This window comes from Perognathus longimembris, chromosome 3, assembly GCF_023159225.1.
Source record: "Perognathus longimembris pacificus isolate PPM17 chromosome 3, ASM2315922v1, whole genome shotgun sequence".
Lineage (NCBI taxonomy): Eukaryota > Metazoa > Chordata > Mammalia > Rodentia > Heteromyidae > Perognathus > Perognathus longimembris.
This window is the reverse complement of record NC_063163.1, coordinates 79,399,666-79,421,910: the sequence shown is the minus strand read 5'-3', so window position 1 is coordinate 79,421,910 and position 22,245 is coordinate 79,399,666. Positions and strand designations below refer to the sequence as shown.

The following is a 22,245-nucleotide window of genomic DNA, read 5'->3' as shown; positions in this document are numbered from 1 at the left end:
CTTGGGTACACATAACCTTCCTCCACCTACCCCTGGAGGCACCGGGCTTGGTGAGGAGGGGGCCAGATGCCCCATTAAGTATGAATGACTGTCCATTCAGTCTTGGTCAATAGAAGGAAAGGCCACACTTGGGACAACCGTGCGTGCATGGATAATAGAAATGTTCTGGGTTTGAGACAGTTTGGGGTCCAGGCAGACTACAGGTCACACAGGATAGCCACCTGCTCCTCAGCAATGGGCAGTGAGCACAGGCTGGGGGAGGATGGCCACAGTGAGGGCAAGCCTTGTAGGGGAGGGAGGGGTTGTTAGAATGGGAGCCTTCTTCTTGACTCAGGCACAACTTCCAGGGAATCAGACTTCCTGAGGAGATCTGGGCATAGGAAGATTTGAGAAAAACAGGGAGATGATGTCCTGGTTCAAGTTCTAGAACACCAACTAGAGATCTCAGTTACTCAGGGGTGATGGGTTTTAGTTACTCCACTCATTAGTGTTATGATCCTGGCCAAGTAAAGACTCTGAATTTCAGTTCCCTGACCAAAAAAGAGCAGGTTGCCCCCCACCCCTCCCTGCTCTGCCCAGACCTTGGGCAGCTGAGGAGGGGAGGGGCAACAGGAAGGAACAGATTTTCTCTCTGAGCTCAGTGCCACTCACCAAAGGATGAAGAATGGACTCCCTACCAAACACAGCCAAAGGTCTAGCAGATTCTGTCAGACTTCCATCACAGGAAACCTGACGAGTCCAAGGAAGTCCCAGTCTCTTAAGAACTTTACTTGCCTTTTGTCCCTTCTAGGTAGTAGTGAGGCACATGGGTGTCTATCTCGCTTTTCCGGCTATGCATAGCTTCCAAGCAGGATTTGAATCCAAGCTGTGCAGTGCCAATGCCATGCCCTTCTTCTGCCCTGTCCCAATTTCCGGCCAAACATTTGCACCCTGTGAAACTTGGGGGTTACAGTGCTCATCCTCTGCCCCACCCCCAGGAAAATTGTCCTAATCTTAGTCACTGCTTAAGCTGCCCCAGGAGTAAAGAATGATAGCAACAGTTTGAACTGGGGAGGGGGGGTAGGGGGGATGTTTGTAATCCTCAGCCCTGTGTTCAGACATCAGTGCCTTTCTGTTAGCCACGGACACTGCTTGTGCAACAGAACACTTGAACTTAATTCTCATGGTCCTGTGTGGTTCTGCCCTCACTTCCTGTGAGGCCCCCACTCTGATCTTTGGGCTCCCACCCACAGGTGATCTTGCCCCTCACTCGCTCTGTTTCTCACACCATCCAGGCCCATCCCTACTGCCCCCTCCATAGCAACCGGAGGTGTCTACGGTGTGGCCATGCAATCAGGACACCAGGCACCCAAGGCCAACATAGGGGGCCTGCCCACATGCGCACTTGTCAGGGGTCCATCAAGCCAGAGTTTTAACTGTGACTAAATGATTACCTCGGCCAGCACGGTGCTTTGACAGGGTGGAATTGCTGCACAGAGGAAATGCCGCCTCACACATCAAGGTCAGCATCTAGCAAACCTGTCTGCTACAATGCAAGACTGACCACACCTCCAGCCACCCAGCTATGGGACAGCCACCTTAAGAGGCAGACAAAGATAGAGGGAGATTTCAGTCATGGAGTACATCCACCAGTGATGAGCTAGATAATTGAGCATCCACCTTGTAGAGAACTCTGTTGGTACATGGGGCTGTATACTCTTCTAGGCTTGACATGTGCACATTTTTATTTACTCAATCATGACTCTTAAACACTAATGGAGGCAAACTCTTAACCTTACAGGTATCACTTTACACCATAAAGTTTTCTGCACTTTCGTAGTAATCATCTCCAGTGAACGTTCACACACAGGGTGCATGGTTGCATATTATCTACAGTCGATCTCTGCTTACAACAGTCTTGTCAGATTTGTAAAAGAGATGTTATTAGAAGAATTTGAGGTGAACCTGGAAAGTGAAAGAGTAGCAGGGGAAAGTTCTTCAACTCTCTGTCCCAAGTACTTTTTTAAAACGGCATCTTTAGTGTGGTATACTTGTGACCCAGCCCAATACTGATGTGCATGCTCTGTGTCATTCTCAAGTGCAGTCCAGAGTTGCATTAAGTTCCCTCAGTGTTGCCGTTTCCATGGGGTTTGACCAGCGTCTGGCTGATGCCAACAATCACCATTGCAAGAGTTTCCCTGACTCTGAACATTGCAATTCATAGACTAACCCTTCTCCTCTGTCCCAGAAGCTGTGTCATTCAGCAAAATTTTATTATGTTTTTTTTCAAATCCCAGTATTTCATACTTAGAATCACAGTGCACTCAGATTTCTCCATCTAATTTACTTCACTTAGCAAAATAATTGTATTTTCTAAGGGACCCTTCAAGTGAGTACTGTGCCCTGGGGAGAGGTATCAAAGTGCTAGGTGCATTCACCTGGGAAAGGATTGCTGTTAGATCTTTTCATTTTCTCCAATGTTGTGTGCAATGGTGCAAACAGAATTCTTCTTAAGCATTGCTTTCAGGCTATCTACCAGATTTTACAATGCCTATTTTCATTCAATTTTATTCAAAATAGCTGTTATAATGTAGATTTCCTCTGTGGTCTAACAGTATAGTTTAATGTCCAAAGCATTTGTGGGATTTCCAGTTCTCTAGTTTCTTTGGTCTAGTGTAATTCCACCAAGGGGACATACATGTTTTGTACAATTTCTGTCATTTTAAATATAGCCAGGTATGCTTCATGGAGCCCCAATGGGAATCTGTTCTTATAACTCCATGTTGCTTCCACTGACCACTGACCACCCTCCCCTGGGGACCCCTTCTGGCTCTCAGGAAACTTCCACCCTGACCTTATCTGAATTGCAGGGCCAACCTTATCTGAAAGAGGATCCCCCTACCTTAAAACCCCAAACAGGACAGCTTGTGCTGCAAATGCCGGAAGGACAGTTCAGACCATAAACCCCAGCAGGACAGGACAAAAAGGAATTCCAAAGAAGGGCCTCCCCTTGGAATTTGTAAAAACCTAACCCTCCCTCCTCCTCCCCACTCAATTTCTCCAGCCCTGCTCCGAGCGCTCTGCAGCCGTGATCACAGCTGCTCTGGTCTCCTCAGCGCTCTGCCTTCTTTCTCTCCTCTCGTCTGCTTGATCTATCTAACCACCATGACTCAGTTTCCTAACAGATGGTTCCCTGACCAGGAACAGTGTTCCTTGGAGGACTCTCATTCTTCTAGGAGATGCTGAGTTTCTTTCTCTCCCATCTCTCTCCTCTCTCTTTTTCCTTTCCATAATACCAGCTTTCAGAGAGCCAGATGGTCCCTCGAGCCTACTAACAAGGGTGTGAATGCTCGCCATCCATTCCCCCACCCCTGACGCTAACCTGTGGCTTGCCCATGACCGGAAGCCTCCACCCTCACCGGTCTCAGCTCTGGCTGCCAACCTGTCTTTATTGACTGGATTGGTAAACTCTGCTGTTTACCCAATGTTTCCTCAAATACCACCACCCCGCCCCCTTTCACACATACACCCTCCAGATCGGAGATCTTTTGCCATTGGATTGCCCACACTTACCACCTCCCTTCTCGTCATTTCAAGGTAAGGATTTCAGGTTCCCTCCCACAGGACCCTTGAGAGTGAATTTCCATTTTTTTTCTACGTCCCCAGGGACTGCTGCCCGACTAATGGGTTTGGGGAGATACCCAGTTGCTCAGAAGAGGATCCAATGGTCTTGAATACATAATTGGGGATGCCTTAATATGAGTTCTTGGCTCTCTCCTTCCCTTGCTGTCACCCAGGGGGTCTGGCTTGCCAGGACATGGGATCATAGCTGACAGCCCTTTGGTTTGTGCCCTCAAGAGTGAGATGCAGGCTGGGTCCCAGGAAGCCCCTCTAAGTTCTCTCTTGAAGGACAGCCACTCAGACTTGAAGATCTAAAACCAAAAGAAACACCCACTTTTGCACAAAAATTGGGCCTCAGTATCAATTGGACAATTGCAAAATCAAAACAGTAACTGCTTAGAAATTTTGCCTCAGTACCAATTGGATAATTATAGTCACTGGCCTGAATTCAGCATTTAGGACCCCACAATATTGCAAGATATAAATTTCTCCAATGGAATGGCAAGTGGTCAGAGGTTCCCTAAGCCCAAGCCTATTTTCCTTCCTTGCTCCTTTAACTACTTTCTTCCTTTCTGTGGTCCAGCTTCTCTTAGCTGAAACTGTGGGTTCGCTCTAAGCAAACTCCCTCTGTCGACCCCTCTGGCCCCTGGGGCCTGCCAGGCCTGAATGGCTGACACAGGGTGGGGGCGTAAGCCTCCAAAAGTAAAGCAACTTTCTTTATCCTGTAAATGTAATCATACCAATAATCTAACAGTCCTGCTTGAACTCCAAAAGCTAAAGCAGGACCTCCAAACTTCCCAACAAGAATTACTTAATCAACATCTTTGACATCTTTATCAGAATGACAAAGTAAGTGAAAGAGGACAGAGACTTCCCAAAGTCAGAGGCCAACTCTTGGCTACTGCCTTACAGCTCCAAAATGGACCACCTTATGCCAGACCGCAGCCAGGACAGGTCTCGGCTCTGGTTCCTTCACTAACCCATCACTGATAGTGGCTGGCCACCAAATAAACTGGGGCCAGTTGTTTTTTCTTCTTTTTCCCACCCATACTGGCGGCAGTTAGACAGATAACATACCTAAAGCAAACCTGCCCTCGTCTTTAGGACTCAGAAAATAATCCATTCATTGTCTCTTTCTGCCACTTCAGAATCTGGGTTGCTAATTTCTCCTTTAAGGCAGCCTCCTCTAGGAGTCTGCTAAAGGCCCCTGGAAGCTCTCTCCTTCCCCCAATTCTCTCTGTAAGCCCAGGAGACTGATAACCACCTCGGAAGAGAAAAGGGATGTGTGGTGGGTTTTCATGCGATCTCCGCTCTTCCACTAACCTTACTCCTTTCCTTCTTCACCTGTCTAGGTGTTCCAAGGTCAATTCTTTTTTTTTTTTTTTTTTTTTTTTTGGCCAGTCCTGGGGCTTGGACTCAGGGCCTGAGCACTGTCCCTGGCTTCTTTTTTGCTCAGGGCTAGCACTCTGCCACTTGAGCCACAGCGCCACTTCTGGCCATTTTCTGTATATGTGGTGCTGGGGAATCGAACCCAGGGCCTCATGTATATGAGGCAGGCACTCTTGCCACTAGGCCATATCCCCAGCCCCCAAGGTCAATTCTTATGCTAACAAGTCCCCTTACCAAAATTGCTTTAAAGGTTTTCTGTTACTGTGCTAATGTTGGTTTAAGTATGAAGTTTCTGTTAAATTCTGTTTGTTGTTGTCAAACGTTTTGTGTCTTGAGTTTTGTCTTGTATTTTGTTTGGTGTTACCTGCTTTTCTAGCATTGACCACGTGATTCTATCAGACAATTAGCAAAACTGTCCTTTGCCAGTGGAACTAGAGAAAACTTATGGCCGGTTTTTATGTAAACAAAACAAAACAAAAACTAAGGGCATCTTAAAACTTTTGTGCACAAGTGGTTGTGTGTGTGAATATGTTCAAAATGACCTCATTTTAGTGAACAAAAACTGTCATCATGATGCGAGAAAAAGTCTTTTCTATCAAACTAAAGGGCTTCTTTCTTGAGTATTGATATATATATATATATATATATATTTTTTTTTTTTTTTTTTTTTGGCCAGTCCTGGGGCTTGGACTCAGGGCCTGAGCACTGTCCCTGGCTTCTTCTTGCTCAAGGCTAGCACTCTGCCACTTGAGCCACAGCGCCCCTTCCGGCCATTTTCTGTATATGTGGTGCTGGGGAATTGAACCCAGGGCCTCATGTATACGAGGCAAGCACTCTTGCCACTAGGCCATATCCCCAGCCGAGTATTGATATTTTTGGTACTGACACTTCCCAAAATTATTTGCTTTTTTACTTCCATTGTAACTATTATCTGTGCCGCTTGCGACCAGCAGCCATGTGAAGAATGTGAATCTTATGTTGAAGGAATTAATCGCCAAACGTGCTGCTTGTTAGGAGAAATCTTTATCAATGGAAGTAGCAAAAGAAATGAGATCCCTTTTGAGTAGGCACTCTCCAATGACCTTCTCTACTTCCCCCAGTTATTACCTGCCAGTTACCCTGTCCCCAGTCCCCACTCCCAGCCAGTGGTGATGGAGAACACTATAAGCCCTTTCTAACCTTGGTGCGCAATTACACTTAGAATGTGAGCCTAACTCCTTGACAAGGAGGAACAACAGTTTGGGAATAAAAACCTCACAGACGTCTCTGCCCAGGTAGCCTGGCTCTGGGTAAAGTAACAGTAAATAGCCTCATTGTGCAGTTCTAAGGTAACCAACACTTAACTGACTCTGCAGGCCAAAAGGAAAATGGGCAGTTTTAAACTCAAACTGCAGAGAAGCTCATTGGATTGGGTTGCAAACAAATGTGTCTAAGAGTTATCACATTATATTATGAAAAACTATATTATTTGAGTTCAGAAGTGTGAAAAAAAAGAGGAAAGTTAGTAAAGAGAGCCTTGGGAAAGGAATTGTGGAAACAAAAAAAAATGGTTTTTTTGAATAAGAAAGGATTTGTGAAGAATTGTCTTAGATATTTGCTCCGAAATGGAAAAAGGGAAGAATTAACACTAACCACAGAACATTTGAGTAACAGATGGTGTGAATACATCTTGAGTTTTATAAGATAGAGTTTATAAAATTATAAAGTAAATATTAGCACAGTTGATAGGTAATTAAGTTGACTGTGATTTTAAAACTTACCTAAAGAATTTTCCTAAGGTCAAGATTAATACACAAGATTAATACAGCATCCCATTCTTTATGTCCACCTATGAAAGTCTAATATGTCTTTCTTCCCAAATATGTAAGCCACCTTGGATAAGAGCTAAAAGGACACTAAGCAGTTCCTGCATTCTTTGTTGTACAAAAGGCTTAGTGACATCTACATGTTTTTAATCTCAATTAGTATCCTAAAGTGCTATATGCAGTTAAAAATAACTAGATTGTTTAATCAGTTGCTGTTTCAAAACTCTCCTCATGAGCATCATCTAGTTTTGTTATTACAGGCTTGATGCCCTGCAGCACTTAGTCGGACCCACAGAGGGATAAATCTCTCTTATATTTATTGGTCAAACTTAACTTTTATTCTTTGTAAGTGCAAGCCCTGCTTGAAAACAATTTCTGTTGATTACTTTGTTGCTTAAATTGGAAATAAGGGGGGCATAAGCCCTCATTTGGCCTGTCAGCCACCTAGGATATGTCATCCTAGCAACCAGCAGCGACGAAGGGGACGTCATCCCAGCAAGGAGGAAAGCCCTCCCAGACACACACCCCCACACACAGCCCTGGTGACCGGGGCCACCCAGAGGCCACTGGGGGAACTGCTCAGGTAAGAGGGGATGGCATCAGATCCTGAATGGAGTCACATGAGCTTTTCCCTTCAAAAGTAACCAAAAGCTGGGAGATCAAAAGAAAATACAGTCGCCTCTCTTTATATCGCAGTTCACTTATTGTTGCTTCACTGTCTCGTGGGTTTAAATTTTTACATCTAATTCTATATCACAGAGTTTTTGCTCCATCACAGCATTTTGTAGTATATAGGCATTTATATATTATTTATTATCTTAATGATTTTTGCCTAAAAATTTAAAAACCATAAAAATGTTAATTCAAACATATTAAAAGAAAATTAAATCAAAATATAGCATTTCATCAGTGGATGAATACTGTACTGTACACAGTGGAAATGCAGTGCGCCACTACCCCTTCTGCAAATTTGCCAACATGAGATTGTACACGGCACGCTGTTCACTGATGGAATGGAAGGCAACCACGCACAGCACTGTGTTCTGTATCCTGGGTGCTGATTGTCTCGGTGATCATAGCATTGGCCTGTTTGCTCTCCTGTGCTGTGCCCATATACACAGCTCAGCGTCTCTCCTTGCCCACGTCACCTCTGTGTCTGTTCACTGCATGTGGTGTTGCTCTCTGGTGTTGTGCTTTTGTGATTTTTTTTGTATAAGTTTGAATTTATTTCAAGCCCTACCATGCCCTTCAAACATTCCAAAGCCACCTTCTCTGAAGGCTTCTGATGGTGAACCCAAGCACCAGAGAAAGGTGCGTGCCATCAAAGGAAAGGTGGCACTTTCTCAACATGTTAAAGGAAGGCAAAAGCTACACAGCTGTAGACCACCATTCTTGGATCAACAAATCTACTGTTCACTACATAAACAAAGACAAGAAGAATATTAGGTCTACAGCAACGATGACTTTTCACAAGACTGCAAAGAGGGTGGTCACTTCACTCGATAAGACATTTGAGGGTGTAGTCTGCATTGGCTCTGTGTATAAAGGACTGCAGGAAGAAGAATGTCTCGCTAGATACCAACACCATCCGGATGAAGGCCAAGAAACTTTATGATAATTTTGCATAAAGCACAGATGTTCATGACAGTGACCAGGACGAGGATGCAGAAGCAGACCATCAAGTGCTTCTTCTCCCAGAAAGACCCACCTCATTCAGTGCCAGCAGGGACTGGCTTGACAAATTTCCAAGACTCTGAACTCAAGAGCATTTCTCTGTATGGAGAAGCTGCCTCTGCGGGTAAAGCCAGAGCCAAGGACTATGAGAAGGACATGTTCAAATCCATCATCCAGGAAGGGGGCTAGGAGCCAGAACAAGTTTTAACATGGGTGAGATGGGCTTATTTTGGAAATGGATGCCATCTCGCACTTTTATTATAAAGGACAAAGCCAGAGCCCCTGGTTTTAAGGCCCAAAAGGATTACCTAACCAATTATGTGTGAGAAGGCTTTATGATAAAGCCTGGGCTTATTTGTTAGTCAAAAACCCCAAGGGCCCTAAGAAACAAAAATAAAAATGTATTGCTTGCGTATTGGATGCACCATCCCAAGGCTTGTACCACGAAACTCCTTACAGCTGCTTGGTTCCACAGTGCTTTATGCCTGAGGTTCAAAGCACTTCTGATCATGGACAGTGCTGGAGGCCATGCTGCCAATCTGTTGTACAATGGCGTCCAGATAGAGTTCTTGCCACTAAATACCATATCGCCCATTCAGCCCATGGATCAAGGCATTATTCATACTTTTAAGGCCCTCTAAATGCCAAACGCCCTGCAAAACCTGGTGGAAGCTTTGGACTCGGATGAAAACTTTTCGCTAAAAGCATACTGGTGTGACTACAGTATTGTATAGTGTCTCCCAAATATTCAGAAGGCCATAAAGGAGAGGAAGGGTGAGACAGTAAATGCCAGCTGGAAAAATGTGGGGCTAGAAGTGGTCTGTGACTACAAGGGATTCTCTGCCGCCAATGAAGTCCATCACCCTGTGGTAGCTAAGGCCGTGAAGCAGGCAGAACTACTGGAAAGAGATGGTTTCAATGATACGACTCCTGACCATGTGACTAACCCGATCTATGCCACTCACAACCGTGATGAAGACCTGACAGAGACGACCAAGTCAGCAAGGGAAGAAGACAATGAGAAACGAGACCAACTACGGTTGGAGAAGAGGGGGATGTTGGCCCAACACAATCTTCAACCATGTCCAGAATGGCCAGAGAATTTCAGTGAGTGGCTGAAGAATGGGCCCCCAGATGTTTCGCTCATTGCACTTCATAAACACAATTCAGAGTGGCATGTCAGTTTACAAGAACCTCACTCAGAAGAAAAAGAAGCATCAGCAACTCCCCATAGCTGTGTTCATCACTTGGAGCCATCCAGATACGCCTTTGCCTTTAGTAGAAATGGAAGTTACAGCCCAAGGCAAAGATAAAGATACTGCACCATCTGATGAAGCGCCGGATGCAGTGGCCTTCAGAAGTGTATAAAGCTCTTGGTGGCTGTGCAGTACATTCATCTCATCATCATCCTTTTATCACCATCTGTCTGTACTGTACAGCCACAGAATTCATGATCTTCATCATTCAAGTTGTGGTATACGTCCCTGGTGTGTACCCATATAAAATTTTATGTGTTGTAAAATTACATAGGTTTAAGAGTGTGGAAAGTGTTTAAGTGCATATGAAGTGTTTATAAGAGTGTGGGAAAGGTTAGTAATAGTGGGAAAGGTTTATAGGAGAATGGGAAGGGTTCATAAAGCACACACATACACATGCACACCCGTGCGCGCATGCGCGCGCGCACACACACACACACACACACACACATCACCACTACTTGACAAATTTTCACCTATTGTGGGGGGTCTCTGGAATGCAACTCCCATGATAGGTGAGGGATCACTATAGTTCATAAGCATGCCTATCTAATGTCCACACCTGTCTACCTTCTAACTGGACAGGAACTTACTTCTTGCCTTTGTTATCTGCTATTTCTATATACAGTAAGTCTTGGACTAAGAATAGTTTGCCTTGGCACCTTCCTGGGTCTCCCAACCATACCATATAGTCCAGACATCTATAATCAAGACATCTATAGTCCAGCTACAGGAAATGATTAAGGCCTCTCACCGGGCCCTTAGCCACTCCAATCCAGCCCCAGCTCCTGAGTGCTTCTTTTTTTTTTTTAATTAAATTTTATTGACAAGGTGATGTTCAAAGGGGGTACAATTACATCAAAAGGTAGTGAGTACATTTCTTGTCATATTTGTTACACCTCATTTTTCTTTCCCTTCCTTAGTTCAGATAAGCATATATACAATATCCAGTGTACCAAAATCATATACAGTAACCACATGGGTTACACTAAAGGAAATTCACCTAGAACATTAAACATAATGGCAACAATAGAATCCTCCCGTGTCCTTCTCTTGGAGTTCTTTTTGCTGTGGAGCTCTTTTTTCTTTTTTCTTTTTCTTTTTTTTTTTTTTTTTGGCCAGTCCTGGGGCTTGGACTCAGGGCCTGAGCACTGTCCCTGGCTTCTTCTTGCTCAAGGCTAGCACTCTGCCACTTGAGCCACAGCGCCACTTCTGGCCATTTTCTGTATATGTGGTGCTGGGGAATCGAACCCAGGGCCTCATGTATATGAGGCAGGCACTCTCGCCACTAGGCCATATCCCCAGCCCCAGCTGTGGAGCTCTTGTGATCCACTGATAGGTCTATCCTAGACCTTTTTATGTTTGTTTAGTAGTTGTTTGGTTTTAGATACATAATGTAACGTCGCTGACCCAAACATGTGGAAATACCATTTAAAAAGAAGTTTGTCATTTTGCAGACCTGGTCTCTAATGTCCCCCCCCCCCCCCCCCGCCGCCCCCGAGTGCTTATTCTTAACCAGTCCACTGTGCTCTCTCCTACCCAGTTGCCAGAAACCCTAGACACTCCCTGTCCCCAGTCACAGATGTATGGAAATTTCTCCTTCCCTGCCATGGGCCACACTGGGTTTGTGCTCCAAATAGAACTTTTCTGGCTTGTGACCAGGGTGCATTCTCCCGTGTGGTTTGTATCAACCGGTCCTGCCACCTCATCAGCTTTTTGCCTGATCACGACTCAATTGCAAGAACATCTCAGTAGATGATGTGTTTAGCTCAAGAGGACATTCTGGTGGGATTCCCTCTCATACTAGTCCTCCTGACTGATCTTTAACAGTCACCCTCTTCCTCCTCCTTGGACCCTATTTTCCCCACTGTTTTCAAAAGTTTCTCTTCAATAGGATAACAGCCTTCACTCCGAACACCACCTGGGAGCATGTCACGGCCATCCTACGACTGCAGACATCTGGAGAATTTGCTTACACCGCCCTGTCCCTGTCCCATGTAGGCCCAGACCCTGAAGACCCAAGCCCCAGTGCCAGCTCCCATGCCAGCAGGAAGGATCCAGACAGCCCACAATGTCCCTTGACTTTTTATACCGCCCTTCAGGGTGTCAAGTGATGGAAATTTGCTTTGTTCTCATAACTCCATGTTGCTCCCATGGCCCACTGCCATCCTCCCCTGGGGACCCCTTGACCGTACCTTAAGTGCTTGTCTGGCCTTATCTGAAAGAGGATAGCCCTACCATGAAACCCCAAACAGGACTGTTTGTACCATACACCCCAAAAGGACAATTCCGACAATAAACCTCCAACAGGACAGGACAAAAAGGAATTCCAAAGAAGAGTCTCCCCCTAGAATTTATAAAAACCTAGCCCTCTCTCCCCCATCCTCACTCTTTCTCCAGCCCTGCTTGGTGTTATGGTGTTGTGTGGCGCCTCCTCAGCCGTGATTAAAACCTGCTCTGGTCTTCTGAGGGCTTTGCCTTCTTTCTCTCCTTTTGTCTGCTTGATCCCTCCTAATGCTCGTGACTCAGTTTCCTAACAGATGGCTCTCTGTTCCTCAGTGTTCCTCAGAGGACACTCATCCTTGTAGGGGATGCTGAGTTTCTCTCCCTCTCTCCTCTTTTCGCTTGCTTCTTCTCTTTTTCCTTTCCATAATACCAGCTTTCAGAGAGCCACGTGACCCCTCAAGCAAAAGTCCCCTCTCCATCCCCCCCACCCCTGCCACTGAGCAGTGGCCTGTGCGGCCAGGAAGCCCCCCTTACCCCCCCCATCCAGAGAGATTCAGAGGCCTGCTTTGTGTTTCCAGCCAAACCTCCAGGGGTACTAAGCAGGCCTGCAACTGTGACATTGCAGGGAACCCTGGAGTCGAGTTGTGAAACCTGGAAAGGTTTGAGAGGTTGGAAGGCCTCCTCAGCAGGACTTGGAAAGCTGAGACCTGGACCCCGGAAAGGTCACACAGTCAAGGCAAGACAAATGTGTGAGGTACTACCCTAAGCATGTTTAGGTTAGAGCTGTTTGAACATTAACAGCTTGAGGCCTCGAAAATATGATGAATATCTGTTTTATGGTTAAACATTACCTCTCCACTCTGCTCCCCAACAATAATCGAGTCAGTTGTCACTATGTGTACAAACTATACCTCATGTTAATGGTTCTACCCACATGGTTCATACCTGCACCTCCCTGTAGTCACCACCCCTGCACTGAACCTAGACAAATGAACTTGCTGACTAGAGCTCGAGGCTCAGAAGCCAGTGAGCGCTGTACCTCCTGGATCCTGCTTTTCTACTCTCCGTCTTTTCTCATTTCTTAGGTGCTGGTGCCCCCTCGTGCTGTCCCCAGCTATGGTTAGCAACATGACATTGTTCTCTTCTTTAGAGTGATTTCTCCAAATGACCAATTACTTTCTAGAGGCCTCCAGCACACAGATGTTGCGGTCAAACATCTGAACCATACAAAGCAACCACCATGACCTCAACCGATGTTGAGAGACGGAGAGAGGCACTCTCCCCAGCAGATTTCTTCACAATGTTTGTGTCTCCAAAATCTGGAATACACACACTGATACGATTCTAGTAATGAAGACGAAGATTGTGCAAGTAGGGAGACCCCTGGGCCGGGCCCGGTGGGAAGGGTTCCCAGGTTGAGACCCCTGGGCCGGGCCCCCACGGGAAAGCTTTCTGGACAGGAGGAACAGATTGCCCTTCTGCTCTGGAGAGGGAGGCAGGGAGCACAGAGTACAAAGAACAAGGGGCATGCCCTCTCTTCCTACTTCAGTAACCTGGGAGGAAGTGGAGGATGGCGGGCCTTGAGCATCCAGTCTCCTGTGCTTTGATCCCCACACACCTTAAACTTCCTGCTTCTGCCTCTGGCACACATCTCAGCTTGGATACCAGACATGTGGACTGGGCCGTGGGTGCTGGCCCACCGTGGACAGACTCAGCGAGCAGGCCTGGTTCTCAGGTGCTGCGTCTCAGGGAACCTGGACACAGATGTTCCCCTCACCTGCGCCAGGAGGTAGAGGAGAAGCCACACCTCGGTGCTGCCCTCTCTTGCCTAGCCCTGGTGGAAAGGCCCCTGCCAGGGTGCAGTGAGTTCCAGAATATTCCTCTGAGTGTATTGGAGTTGGTCTCTTCCAAAAGCCCTTCTCTGAAGTTTGTGTGAACACCCAGTAGGGTTCCAGTAGCGAGAATGAAGACTCTGCAGGTAGGAGACTCCTGAGGCAAGGCCCTGAGTGTACCCAGGGGAATAAAAGGTCTGCTGGGGGAAAGGTAGGAGAGTCCACTGCTCTAGCAGCAGATGGGTAGAGAATAGAAAGGAACAGGCAATGTGTGTTCTATTCATAGCGGAAATGGAGCAAACTGTCTTGCTTTGCTGGTTATACACAACCCTCTCTGCAGCCCTCTTTTTCCTCCTGGAACAAAATCTACCGCATTTTGTACTCATCAGTTAGCATCAGTTAAGAAATACATTCTTAACTGTGTGGAAAACCCTCAGGGGTTTGGAGTTTGGGGTACAGACTCCCAATGGATGCTATGTTACAAGTAAGCTCAGGGAAGAAAAAAACAGCTTTTAATCTTGACCCATTTTAGAAGCCACATCCATACATACAATAATGTTTTGGCCAGTAACCTTTCCAGAAGAATGAATCCTTTCATAGGCAGCCATGTTTCTGAGCCCAGAGACCCTGGCACTAAAGGGAAAGCAGCTGACTCACAAAGAAATGGTGTTAGATGTGGGGCCACAAGCACAGGAACTTGTAGAAGGAGAGTGAGCACAGCTGGTGGCCAGCCAGGCTCCTGGGACAGACCCCATGATGGAAGCGGCCCATCAGGTGAGAAGGTTGGAGGGTGTGGGTTGAGTCAGTTCTTGAGGCCTATTCCTCAAGTTGCTGCCATGGGTGATAACTCTGGTGTTCTGGGATTTTGCCACCAACAGATCCTCAGCGCTCTCGACAAGCACAGAAGGTATGTCAGCTGGTGGATGGGTTCATTAGCTTCCTACAGCCATTAGTTCACAGTATGTTCATCAAAACACCACAGTGCACACCTTAAAATGGACATCAGCCAATCTTGCCACACACACACACACACACACACATACACACACACACACATACACACACCCATCAAAATGGAAAATTATTTGTCTGGAGTGTTCGATCATTTCGGAGGGGGTGGGGGAGGAACAAAATTGCTCCACAAGAATTACGAGCTATAGGCAGAATGAAATTTCCATTCTGAGGGACAAGGCACCGGCAGCTCAAGCATGTAGTCCCAGCCGCTTAGGAGGGTGGGGACGGGGGGGATCGTGGTTTGAGACCAGCCAAGGCAGAGAGGTTGGCAAGATCCTTTCTCAACCCAGAGCCGGCCACAGTGCGACACGGTTGCTGTCCTGAGCTGTGTGGGAGGCTGGGATTGGGAGGCTCGTGGGGTGTGAGCCAGAGCAGAAAATTCCATGAGATGCTGGACGTGGCCGCAGACAACAAGAAAGTTCGGCGGGTCATGGCTCAGGCCCGCACCCTGGGGTGGGAGGCAAGACCCTGGTCCTAAAAATAACCAGTGAAAACCAGGGCTGGAGGCAGGTTCTGCAGTATTGCTCTAGCCTGGGAGGTGCGAGGCCCTGAGTTCAAACCCCACTTCTGCCTGAAGAGAATTATATTTCAGAGTAACCTATGATCACCACCTCTGAAATACCTTGAACCATGAAGATATGTGTCTGAAACCACGACACTCCTTTAAAGACTTGGATGATAGGGTGGCCTGGAGGTACCCCGCCCGCATCCTTGTCGAGAGAGATTGCTGCTGCTTTCAAAGAATCCAGTTCAATGTAAACTTGCTAATAGCAATAACAATACAGTTCCACAACACTACCAATTCACTTGAAGGCCAGACAAATCTTATGATTTATCAGGCTAAATTGATAAAGGGTCATTTTTGTATTCTACAAAGGATAGGTTCACATCACCACCGAATACCACTGATGTGGTGGTCCCATAGCGGGTCGCCATCCCTGGCATTGTGCTGCCTAAGTAACATTTTCTAATTGAAAATGAATGTCAAGTTTTACCTTTTCATAGGGCGTATTGATTGTACAAAATAATGGGCTTTATTGTTGGGTTTTGACCCATAGGTAGAATAGAGAGACAAGGTACTTGGATTATATGGGTGTTTTTTTTTAATATATTGATACTTGCTTTGATGATCTTCCACCCCATTCATCTTCTTGCAAACCACATAATTTTGCTCTTACTGGCCAAACACATTCCATTGTGTAGTGTATGTTATACATATGTTTACTTATGTGTGTGTGGATATATGTATATATATGTATGCATATATATGCCACTTTTTTCCTCTGTTCATCAGTTGATGAGTACCGAAAATGCTGGTTTAAGGCTTAATTATTGCTCTGTAGTGAGCTGTGACAGCCTGATTCCTATATCATAAGCCAACTTATGTTCCTTCAGAAGTGTGCCCAGGGGCGACACACATATGGTAGTCCTGTTTTTAGGTTTATTTCTAGGTCCTCTATTCTATTCTATTGGCCTCTGTTTGCTTGTTTGTTGTGACAGGACCACACTGTTTGGGTTGCTCTGTGTCTCTACGGGATGCTTTAATATTGAGGTATTGTGTGATACCGCCAACATTGCTGATCAAGTTTGCTTTTCCCATGTGTGTGGGGTTATTTTTGTATGCTGATTTTGTATCCTGCTACTTCGCTGAAAGTGTTTAATCAGATACAACCATGTCAGAAGTGGAGCGGTGGCTCAAGTGGTAGAGCACTAGCCTTAAGCCAAAAATGAAGCTTGAACCCAGGCCCTGAATTAAACCCCCAGATACAACCATCTCCTGGTTATGGTCATTGGAGTTTCTTAGCTGTAGGGTCATACGATCTACCGATAAGGATAATCTGACCTCCTTTCCTATCTGTAGTCCTTTGATTCCTTTGGGCCTTCAACTAAGGCTTCAAATACCATAGTAAAGTGGCAGCAGGGGTCAACCTTTTCATGGGGGTTTAGGATACACAAATTGATAGATGTCACGCAATACGCAAACAGTCAAAATCATAGTCTTCTCGAGAGATGCAGAGTGAGTGGGCAACATCAACACCTCTTTTGTGATAAAAGCTCTAAAGAGGCTGGGGAGAGACGGGCCATAACTCCATGTGGACGCACAGTCTTCACAGACCTATGCCCAATGTTATGCCAGATGGGGGAAAACTGAAAGCATTTCTTCTAAAATAATGAAATGTTTCAAAGGAAAGGGTCCATAACTGAGTGCTTTCAAATTGCATTCCCCCCCCCCTGCTTCTTTTGGCAGAAGAGCTTTGGAATTGTCTTTTTCCCGGGTTGTTTGTTTTGTCTTACTGTGTTTTGTGCTACTGTAACAGAATACCAGAGGCTGGGTGATATGTAAAGAGAAAGTTGTTTCACAGATGGAGAAGCTGGCCCCTAGTATCAAGCGTTTGGCACCTGCCTGGGATCTTGCTGCACCATTCTGTGATGCAAGGCAGGAGCGCAGAGATGCTGAATACACCTGACATGGTGCCTCATGCACCATTAGGTACACCCGCTCCTGCGGGAATAGCACTAATCCATTCATGGCCCAGGAGCTCTCCCAAGAGACACCACTGAAGCAAACCATGCTCAGCCCTGTGGAATTTGGGGCTTACCTTTGCAACATGTGGAACTTTGGGAGACCCATTCAAACCAGAGCAGCCTCACAAAGCACAGAGCCAGCCTTGCCATGGGGGAGAAATTGGCCAGCCTTCCCCAGCTTGTCATGCCTTTCCTATCGTTTCTTTTCAGGCCACACATCTCCCTGCTGCATTCCACCCCCATCTCCACTGCCCCTCCCCACACCCACCAGTGTCCAGCGCAAGGCACATCAGGGGTGGGGTGGAAGCAGCTGTAGTCACTCACTGCTGCCCTGACCCTCCCCACCAATGCAGAGCCCTCCTCCCTTCTCCTCCTCCTCCTCCTCCTCCTCCTCCTCCTCCTCCTCCTCCTCCTCCTCCTCCTCCTCCTCCTCCTCCTCCTCCTCCTCCTCTCCTCCTCCTCCTCCTCCTCTCTCCTTCCTGCCCCTAGCCCAGTCACCTTTCTGGTTCCACTTTAGGCAAGGAAAGAAGGATGAAAGGGTGGTCCCTCCTTGGGGTCTGCAGAAAGCCATGTGGGTCCTCTGTTGTGGAACAGACAGAGGACCAGGCCCTCTTCATCCCAGGGTCTCAGGCACCACCTAACAGGAGCAAGTGCTGCCTTCCACCTGAGTCAGTGCCCCCAGATGCCCTAGATGCCCTCACCCAGCTCCTTAACAGGACTGACTCCAGGCTCAGACTGTGGGCCACTCCAGCAGACGCCATTCCTCCGTGCCAGCCTGTCCTCCTCCTGGGCCTCTCTGCAGGCTCCACTGAGAGTTTCTTCTCCTCTGTTCAATCTTTCAAGCACTTCCAGTGTCAGCGCTGCCTGTGCGGTGGACACCTCCCACCCCTGCACCTGTCCTGAGGTTCTGTCATCCGCCCAACACAGAAACTTCCAAGCCCATGCCAGGTCTGTGGATGTCAGCTTCAACGGCTCTCTCCAGCTTAGAAACCTAATAGTTCCAGACCTGGCCCTGACCTGGGCTCCCAGCTAGCCAAGCCCTGGGGCAAGCTGACAAACCCACAAACCCATCCAGTCTTTGCTATCACCCGGGCTGCACTCCCTCACACAGCCACCAACTCTGGCTCTGCGGCTGCCACTCTGTGCCCGGTGCCCTGAGCATTCCAGCTCAACAGTGGACAACAATGGTCAATGTGATCAGCACAAGGCCAGGCCCTCACAGCTGGTGGCCAAGGTGACACCAAGGACACTGGAGAGAATCTCCCAGCCCTTGCCTATGGTGATCATGGGACACAGCACTAAGTCATAACCTTGTGTTGGGAGATTGCTGCCTTTAGGCCCATCCCTGAGGGCCACCCAAGCAGAAACCCCTGACTTCTCCAGGTCCACCATCCCTGCCAGCCAAGCTCCCCCCAGGTTTAAGTCCATGTAACCTCAACCCCGGAAGTCCACTTTTGGTATGAACATAACCAAGACAACCCAACCCTGAGGGCCTCTTTTGGATAACGCTCCAGGGCTCTGTGGAACTGAAATTTTGCTAGGCTGTCCACTATGTCCTCCTCCTCCAGGGGCTGGGAGACGCATTCCCTTGGAGTCCAAGAAGCAAATGTTGGCCTGAGAGGAAAACATTGGAAAGGCAGCCAGTGTCTATCCTAGTGCTGAGGGCTGGTCCCTCATTCCTATCTTTGTCCCTGCCACTCTGCCTCATGGTGAGTCATTGGAGAGATTTCCATCACTTACATGTCCAGGAGACATGACCTCATGAAGGACAACCCACCTCCCCTACGTGTGGAATACTTGAGACATCCTGTAGGCCCTAGAGTCAACTTGCCCACTGCCTGACTCCCTCCCCCCCCCACCCCCAACCCCTATGTATCACTTGCAGCTGAGCCTTCCTGTGACCTTTCACATTGTCCTACTGTGTCTGTGCTCTGTGGAGCCGGGAAGAGCAAGTGCTGAGTGGCAGATAGGGGGTGTGGGAGGCCGGACAGACGTCCTGGCCCAAGGTTTCGTGGCCCAGCTGACAGGGCAGTCTAGGAGACAACTCCACAGCTGCAAAGATCAACACCTGCATGTAAAGTGCATTTTGTGAGTTTAAAGGATGGCACGCAGATCAAATGAGCAGGAGAGGGGTATGGGCAGGACTGGGCACTGGCCAGGCCTCATGCCCACCAGGGATCCGCCTTCTCTAGGCCTCCTCTTTTGTCTTTTAATTGTTTCCTTTTTCATTAGCATAAATTAGTTGTACAAGAGGGATTTGACTGGGCCTCTCTCTAGGTGTATTGCCCTGCCCGCTCTGGCTTGGCCACTCCTCCGCTTCTTCTCAAGACAATCTCAAATACATTTTATTCTTCTATTTTCGTACATGGGTATGAAGGATGCCGACTGTGTTTGTCTCCTTCACCTCCCTGTTGACCCTCCTCTGCCTCACACCTTCTTCTCAACATAGCCGATTTTTCTCTATTGCCCTTCATATTTTACTTTTTTTAGTGGCTATTGATTGAACCAAAGGCTTTCATGTGCACACATATTACAAGCAAAACCACCTCTCGATTGCATCTGTGTGTGGCAGCTTGCAGCAAGGTCCCTACAGCGTCAAGACATCCGTGCAGTGTTGTCTGACGCGCATGCCCTCCACAGAGCCCCACAGCGCGAGGGGTGGGGAAATCGAGGTGACGAAAAACCAAACCCACGGAGCCACACATTAATCCTAGGACTGGACATCTACAGGGATTTTGTGACAATTCACTTTAAAAATATCAAACCCAGCCTCAAGAGGGGTTTTTTGTTTTGTTTTGTTTTGTTTTTTCTGTTTCTAAAAATCAAGGCCAGAAGATGAAGGGCTAGAAGGTTTCCAGTTCTCACTGAAGTCTGTCTGGAACTCGGGAGGCTGTTCACGCCCATCCCAGATCCACTAGAGGGCATGGATCCCAGGGAAGAGGCCCCAGCCCAAGATGCCAATTACAGTTTTACTGAGTAAACTTCTGCCCAGAGCTAACCACTAGGCAGGAAAACTCAATTCCTGGTTGCTACTTTCTGGAGACTTAGAATAGCCAGGCTTAAGTTTTAAAAACTCCGGGAGGGGTTGGGTTTACAGATGCACTGAGTTTTACCTCTGACATCTAGACCACATCCTGAGGCTGAACAGCAGCAGCCTTTCCCTTGTTCTTCCCTAGAAAAGAGGGAGAAGGAACCATTTTTGAAAGAGGCCCCCTCCCTGCCCCAGCCTCCTGTTCTCCTTCCCCAGATCCCTGCCCCATCTTGGGTTGGGCAGGTAGTGTGGGGTTTTTTTGGGGGTGTGGGGGGAGGGCTGAGGGGGAGCCCGAGAGACAACTCAAGCCCTCTCTGGTTTTTTTGTTTTTGGGGTTTTTTTTGTTGTTGTTTTTTTGTTTTGTTTTTTGATCTAAGGCATAAAAATGCTTCTTGAGAAACATTTCTGAAAGTCAAAGCCGGGCTGGGGATATGGCCTAGCGGCAAGAGTGCTCGCCTCGTATACATGAAGCCCTGGGTTCGATTCCCCAGCACCACATATACAGAAAATGGCCAGAAGTGGCGCTGTGGCTCAAGTGGCAGAGTGCTAGCCTTGAGCAAAAGGAAGCCAGGGACAGTGCTCAGCCCCTGAGTCCAAGGCCCAGGACTGGCCAAAAAAAAAAAAAGAAATGAAAGTCAAAGCCAAGGTCCACAGAAGGACTTGGAGCAGAACCTCTGACAACCTAGAGACAGCAGGCGACCAGTCAGTTTAGCCCAGCTACTAGCCCAACCCTCACATACAAGGCCATTTATTTCCTTGTTTATACCCACTACATCATGAAAGGCTTTCAACAACCACAAAACAAAATTACCAGGCGCCCTAAGAGGCCAGAAGCATAGTTTGAAGGCAGAGGAAGCTAGAGAACCAGATTTGCCTATGTATGACAGAGAAGTTGGAATTTTAATCCAGGAAAATGAAAATGACTAGCATCAATGCTGACATACGTGTAAAAGAAAAGGGTAGATGGTTTACAAGAACTGGAGGGGGGAGATAGAAACTCAGGTAGAGGGAATCCAAAATAAAGAATCAAAAGGAAAAGACCACAAATATGAATGGAGAATGCACACCACACCATGGGGAAAGGCGTTGCTGAAAAGCATTCTCCCCTTGAGATTTGAGGATAGGTCAGTAGAACTATTCCAAACTAAAAGCAGAATGGAGAAAACAAAAGTTATAAGCCCATTACAAGAGGCACCTTCCCTTTGTCAAGACTAAAGATCCCAGGAGTACAAGGGCAGAAGAATTATTCCAGGTGATCGTGCGCTATACGCTAAAGTGCACACTCAGGAATCTCAGCGCATGCCTCAGGCAGGGTGAATGACAGGACACGGCTCAGTAGATCATGTTCAAACTTCTGAAAAAAATCCCCCCAAAAAAGAGATAAAAACCACTTTAAAAAGAAGCCGAGAGGGAAACCGTCTTAACTGTACAAGAACTACAATGGAATTCCACTGGGTGTCTCTTTAGAAGCCATACAAATATGGGAGCCTGGAAGGAAAAACAAAGCATCTGACCCCAGCCCTCCCCCACCCCTCCCCCTTTGTTCCTCCTCCCCACAACAGTTCTGGGTCCACTGAAATAATCCTTCCAAGTTACAAAAATAAAGAAACATTTCCTAAGAATTGACATCACCCCAAAAATGGATTTTTTTTGTTGCTAGTAGGGCTGCCTTATAAGAAAACACTACACAATATCGAGAGAGAAGTCAGATGACGCTATTGGAGAACATGTTTCGTATTCATAAGGAAAGCAAGCAGAAATTACACATGCTTCTACCTTTCACTTTTCATCTACTTCACTAGTCTCCTTCTGTTTTGTTCAAAATATCAGCCAGACATATATATCTAGTATGGGTGATACTGGCTCCTATACTGCTGAAGTGAATGATAGCA

The 22,245-nt window shown here is 47.0% G+C and overlaps 1 long non-coding RNA gene across 1 annotated transcript; it reads left to right on the top strand.

The window, feature by feature from the left end:
* The first annotated feature begins 9,985 nt into the window (after positions 1–9,985).
* LOC125348076 lies at positions 9,986–20,416 on the top strand. The gene is made up of 3 exons (XR_007210292.1): positions 9,986–10,061; positions 19,289–19,297; positions 20,405–20,416. It is a non-coding gene; the product is annotated as an uncharacterized LOC125348076 (long non-coding RNA).
* Positions 20,417–22,245: the final 1,829 nt, after the last annotated feature.